At 43.6% G+C, this 6,343-nt stretch overlaps 1 pseudogene; it reads right to left on the bottom strand.

The window, feature by feature from the left end:
- Positions 1-2,113: 2,113 nt before the first annotated feature.
- LOC117054569 lies at positions 2,114-2,752 on the bottom strand (annotated as a pseudogene).
- Between the last annotated feature and the right edge of the window lie 3,591 nt (positions 2,753-6,343).

Below are 6,343 nucleotides of genomic sequence, written 5' to 3'. Positions count from 1 at the left end.
CCTGAGCTGCAGAGGCTCAGGACAGAGAGGTGAAGGGAGCTAAGTGCCTACAGGAGGAGTGCTCGCCTCCAGGCCCGGAGGAGAGGCGAGTCTCTGGAGGACCGGGGCCACCCTAAGCATAGGGCCAGATAAAAGCCAGCCAGACCCAGCCCAAGTTGCGTGAGCAACTTAGTTGCAAGCGTATGCTCAACCTGCAACCTTGTGCCTGAACCTGCCTTGGACCTTGACCTGCTCCCTGCCTCGCTCCCCGCCAGACTGACCTCCTTTGGACCCCTAGACCCAGGACTGGACTTGGACCTCGCTTCACGGACAAACCCTTGGGGCCAGCACACTTACAAAGGAATAATAACAAGTAATAATAATAAACTTTTATTTATATCCTGCCCTCCCCAGCCAAAGTCGGGCTCAGGGTGGCTAACATCAGATACCGTACATAACATTGGTATAAAATCAAACAATAATTAAATTACCTCCTAAAAACACCTCAAAATCAAATTAAAGTCTAATTAGATGCCTTTCCACAGGGTTAGGGTTGGGAACAGTAATTGCTCCACTGAACTGAAATTTCAGCCTTCACGACATAGGAAAACAGCCAAGTGAACAGCTATTTTGCTGGAGGAGGGTCAAGATATTAACCGATACGCATGAAATTTCATATAGAGCTTTATAATCCCTAGTACAGTAAGATAAGACCTTTGGAGCAGGCATTTAAAAAAAAGTTTTTTATGAACCGCCCTAGTAGAGCAGTAATTGTTCCTTGATAATTTGTCACCCCCTCCATTATGGAATATGGGGTGGACCACCCCCTACGCACCCCCTTGCTACGCCCCTGGGTGGGTGGGCACAAATGAAAGTACATTGTGTGAGCAGAACTGCAGTGTTAGATACTAAACTTTGACGTTGAAGGTGCTGCACCTGACACTCTGATTCCCAGATTATACTGGTCTGGTTATGTCAACGTAAATGATCCTCTGTTTAGCAGAGAAACAAAAATAAATGGCAAGCCCAGCATAATGGCAAAAGGTTATCAGACTATCCTTCATTAAGGCAGCCCTACAAAGTAAAGAGTTAGTATTAATTTTATGGCTGATAGTTCCCATCACACATGAGGTGAATTAATAATATGGATACGAAGAAAAACAATTTATTAATGTTAATAACTCCTCCAATAAAATTTCCAGGAGGATCTATAGTGATAAATTGAATAATTATGAGTATAATTATGACTAACTAGGACCATAATTTCATGCTAATGTAATAATAATGACACAAAATGTAGATCATGAATTTTAACTGCTCAGTTATTTCAAATTTCCAGAAGGGTAGACCAAAAAAAAAAGTCTTCAAAAAAGGGAAGAGCAAAAATAGCCTTTTACTTTTAAAAAATCTGGCCAATTTATGCTTTTATTGAGAAGGAGGAACTATCTATGGCATAAAACAGACATTGCTGTGAATATTATTAGTGTGCTACCATGAATATCTCAGTATAATTAGAAATCTTAAGGTATTCTGAGAGCAAGAAATAGATATGCAGTGGAGCATACCATATGTCAGGAAAACTATTAATCCAGTGGTTATTCTTGGGAAAGAGAGAGCAAAAAATTCATTGAATAATATAATAAAAATGTGTTCAAACAAAGGGGCACATAGATATTTCAGTATCGTGTTAGGTGTGGATAATAATTACATTATGCCTTACGTCAAGTGTCTGTTTATAGTGACTGGATTTTTAGACCTTGGCCACACAGTATATCACTATGCATTAACATCCGAAATCAGGGATTATCCAGAAAGACTGGAGGTATATGTTTACCTAGGTTTGCTGCTCAGAATTTAAACAAAGTATTTTCTAAAATCACCACAGTTTCTTGGCACAGTATCTTGGATTCCTGGAAATATTTTGGGATAGTCTGCAAGACAGCCTGCCTCATTTCATTTTGCCTTGTGTCCTTCTGCTGCTGGCAACGCCCTACAGCAAATTTGTGAACAGGCTGTCCACATGCACCTGTCATGGTTCTTATTTGATACACATAAACCGTTTCCCAAAATTCAGCCAGCAGAGATGCTGGACACTTACCTGTATTTTGCAAACGGCTGTAATGGGTGACGTTTGTCAATATACACAAGAAGAGCATCCAGCCCATTTATTGTCTTTGCCCTTGGTTTTCCTGTAGACCATCTCCCAGAAGCTTGCCAGAATCTTGTTTTCTATCTTCTGCCTCTCCTCCTGGTTGAAAGATTCCAAGGCCCTCTTCTCACCCACACTGTATATCTGTTTCTACTTGTGCAGACACACAGCTTCCATTTTCCGGTGCTGCTCATTACATAGCTAGACGTAAATGATGCAAACGCTTCACTGGTTGGACGAATTTCATCTCTACTAGGGATGCATTTTTCAGCTTTTACGTACTCCATCATGGCAGCGCCTTTGCCATGGAGTAAAGCATGCCCGTAGTTCAAGGCCCGATCATCTTGAGAGGCATAGGTAATGGGAGATTCTGGTCCTATGAAATTCATAGCTTCTACATTTTTTGAGCTCTCAATCCAGATTCTTTGCTGCTCAACTTGCTGGAGTCTTTCCTGCTTTTCTTATTATTATTCCCCCTTGGACTCCCCCCTCCTCCTCCTTCTCCTTCTCATTCTCCTTATCTTTCTTTTTTCCCTCCTCACATGAAACAGCTTTTCTCTTCTTTCTCTCCTCCTCTTCTGAGCTTAAATCAGAGGAACTGCTCTTGTTAGATGTGGTGTAGTGGTTAAGAGCGGTAGACTTGTAATCTGGTGAACCAGGTTTGCGTCTCCTCTCCTCCACATGCAACTGCTGGGTGACCTTGGGGTAGTCACACTCCTCTGAAGTCTCTCAGCCTCACTCACCTCACAGAGTGTTTGTTGTGGGCGAGGAAGGGAAAGGAGAATGTTAGCCGCTTTGAGACTCCTTCGGGTAGTGATAAAGCGGGATATCAAATCCAAACTCTTCCTCCTCCTCTTCAGCAGTACATTCATCAGAGTCTGGGTCAGGACTCTGGGTCAGAATCCCCAAACTTCAGGCAATCCAAATTCCCCCCTCTCCCTCCCCTGCCTCTGTGACTCCTCCTACTCCTTGCCATATTGCTCTGAGGTGTGCTGGCAGCCAAAGTGGTGAGGAGGGCCAGGCTGCTGCAAGACACCGCTGCACAACTGGAATTGGGAGCAGTCTCAGGACCTCCAGCTGGGGATGAGCTAGTCACAGGGGTATAGCGTGGGTTGCTAGTGCCCGGGGCGAGGCAGGTTTTGCACTCTCCTGGTGGACTGGGCAGCAGTCAGTGCCTTCACCAGCCAGCATGTAATCAAAGGACTATCTCTTTGCAAACTAGCTACAACCGGGGAGCAGAGATAAGCCAGAGAAGGGGGAAGAGCATTCAAGACAGGCAAGGAAGGAAGGAAGGAAGGAAGGAAGGAAGGAAGGAAGGAAGGAAGGAATTGAGCCCGGAAGGAACTGAAGCTGGAGGGATTACTTGCATGAAACTGTCCAGGCTTTGCACAGAAAGAAATTGTTCTGGAAAATTCTTTCCAGTAGGACCTTAGAGACCAACTGAGTTTGTTCTTGGTATGAGCACGAAAGCTCATACCAAGAACAAACTCAGTTGGTCTCTAAGGTGCTACTGGAAAGAATTTTCTATTTTGTTTCGACTATGGCAGACCAGCACGGCTACCCACCTGTAACTGTTCTGGAAAAGACAGGCAAGAGAAGACATTCTCCCAGCAAAGAAATTGACAAAGGAGCCATTTGCACAAGTGACATTTCAGCCATGGTTTTTCATGAATGGGAAGAGGTCCTTGCGCCCCCTCAGAAATTTGCACCCGGGGCCACGGCCCTCCTGCCCCCATGCTACACCACTGGCTAGTCAAACTGCTGCTCTGCACATAGTCCATTGGGCCTTGCAAGGGGGACACAGGAGTCGTGGCTCAGCTGCACTGAGGGGCAAAAGTGGCGCTTGCAGACAACACCACAATTCCTTCCTTCTACAGGATGTGCCACCACTATATTTCCAATGGCTCACTTCCCCTTATCACTTATCTAGATTCAAGAGGCGGGAATCTCCTCCTTTCCCTTCAAACGCATAGATGACACACTTAATGCGGTGTGTAATTGATAATGTTACTCTGCATACAGCAGGTACCTGTCCTGCCTGCCTTGAACTCTCATGCTGGTTTGCATTAATCATATAATCATAGAACTGTAGAGTTGGAAAGGATGGCAGGGGTCAACTAGTCCAGCTCCCTGCAATGCTGGGATCCCTGACAGATGGCCATCCAACCTCTATGAATGAATGAATATATATATATATATATATATATAGAGAGAGAGAGAGGGGGGGGGGAATGGACAAACTGATGGAAATGGTCATAGGCTCTATCCAAAGTTGACATACAGCATGCTTCAGAATGTTGTGCTTAGGGAACAGCAGATGGCTATGTTTCATTGCAGTGGATTCCATGAAAGGTAAGGAAGAAACTGCTTTTTTGTAAATAATAGGACCTTGTTCTTAAAGATAGCGGACATTTTCAGTGCTTTATGCGTAAGTAAGTGTGTGTAAAGCAACATGCACGTTATTATCTTCTAGAATGCTTTATATATAAATATGAAAAAGCAGTTTTTTCAGAACATTGCTAAAAGACACTATAATTATTCATGGGGGGGATAAACACCTTTTAAAAATGTCCTTCTGTGCCCTTCTTTCTATAAAATACCATTTTGTAATGTCTCCTAAATTGCCTCCATTATCCAAGTTTTACCTTTGGAATAACAGTATGTTAAATCATTTTGGTGTGAGTTGTCCTCATGAATAGACGGTACATTGCCCCAGGTAATAATGAGGGTTGGACATTGTCAACGTTTGTGGACAATGTCTTTCAGATTCTTAGGTTCCCTCACAACGACATCTAATCTTTTATTTTACACACACACACACACACACACACACATGTCAGTAAGAAGAAGGTGGTTTAATTTAAAATAAGGCTTCATTTCCAAAGAAGAAGAAGAAGAGTTTGGATTTGATATCCTGCTTTACACAATGCATTGTGAACTTAATACGAATATAGAGCATTTAATACTGCGGAACTTCAGCATCGTTCTCGGAAGATATACACAAGGGCACAAGTTAAATAGAGACAATCAATCAAAGTTTACAAGAAGCGTACAAGGTTTTCGGCATACTGTTTGGTAGCAATATATTCAATTATGCTTGGTGTGTGTAGTACATATATTATGCAGATCTGGTGCTTTTTTTCTATTATACATGCTTTTTGTTTTGTTTTGCTTTTTTCCCAAAAAAGCAGAGTATGTAAATATAATGAACATATCTTAATTACAGTTGTCAACTACCAATATCAGATTTATTGTTTGTGTACTTAGAAACGATCATTGGTAGATGCAATGATAACCTTTTTGCCTTCTATTTCCTAAAAAGAGACACTGGCGACAGAGCCAGTGCATCCTGATACGCAAATTTCTATCTCACCATTTCACTGTGGGGTTGACTTTTTAAAATGAAGCTTCTGTGAGATTTCATTGCATGATACATATCAGGGGAATTGGTATGTTGGGGGAATGAGAAGAGAAGACTCCCTGGAAAAGACCCTGATGTTGGGAAAGACGGAGGGCACAAGGAGAAGGGGACGACAGAGGACGAGGTGGTTGGACAGTGTTCTCAAAGCTACTAACATGAGTTTGACCAAACTGTGGGAGGCAGTGGAAGACAGGAGTGCCTGCCATGCTCTGGTCCATGGGGTCACAAAGAGTCATACACGACTAAATGACTAAACAACAACGATAACAATATTTCCAGTGGGGGACACATGGTGCTCCTTCTGGGGTTGTTTGTCCACCTTGGGTTGCCACCTGGTACTCAGCTCTCACCTGTGGCTCCTAGAACAGGGGTCCGCAAACTTACCAGGCCTCAGGCCGGTTCCTCCAGCGCCGATCGTGCAGCGGGCTGGAGGGCAGGGGAGCGCGCACCTATATGCATGTGCACATGTTATTTCCGGCGCACTTCTGGGTCGGCGGAGCACTGGAAGTAGATTGTGCGCATGCACACAGGCCTCCTCAGACCCAGAAGTGTGCCGACAATGATGCTTGCGCATGTGCACAAGCTATTTCCAGTGCTGTGCTAATCGGGAAGTGGGCAGCCCTGCTGCGCCGTGCTGGTAAGAGCAAGAGGCGGTATGAGATTTTGCAAAAAAAACAAAAAACAAAACAAAACTTTGCCCCCCAAAACTCAACAACTTTCACTTTTTGAACTTTGCCGAAAAACACTCAACAACTTTCACTTTTTGAAACATGCCAAACCTAATTTAAAGGTAC

The sequence above is a fragment of the Lacerta agilis genome, chromosome 10 (assembly GCF_009819535.1).
Source record: "Lacerta agilis isolate rLacAgi1 chromosome 10, rLacAgi1.pri, whole genome shotgun sequence".
Classification (NCBI taxonomy): domain Eukaryota; kingdom Metazoa; phylum Chordata; class Lepidosauria; order Squamata; family Lacertidae; genus Lacerta; species Lacerta agilis.
Note: the sequence above shows the minus strand (reverse complement) of the source record. Positions and strands in the feature narration are given on the sequence as shown.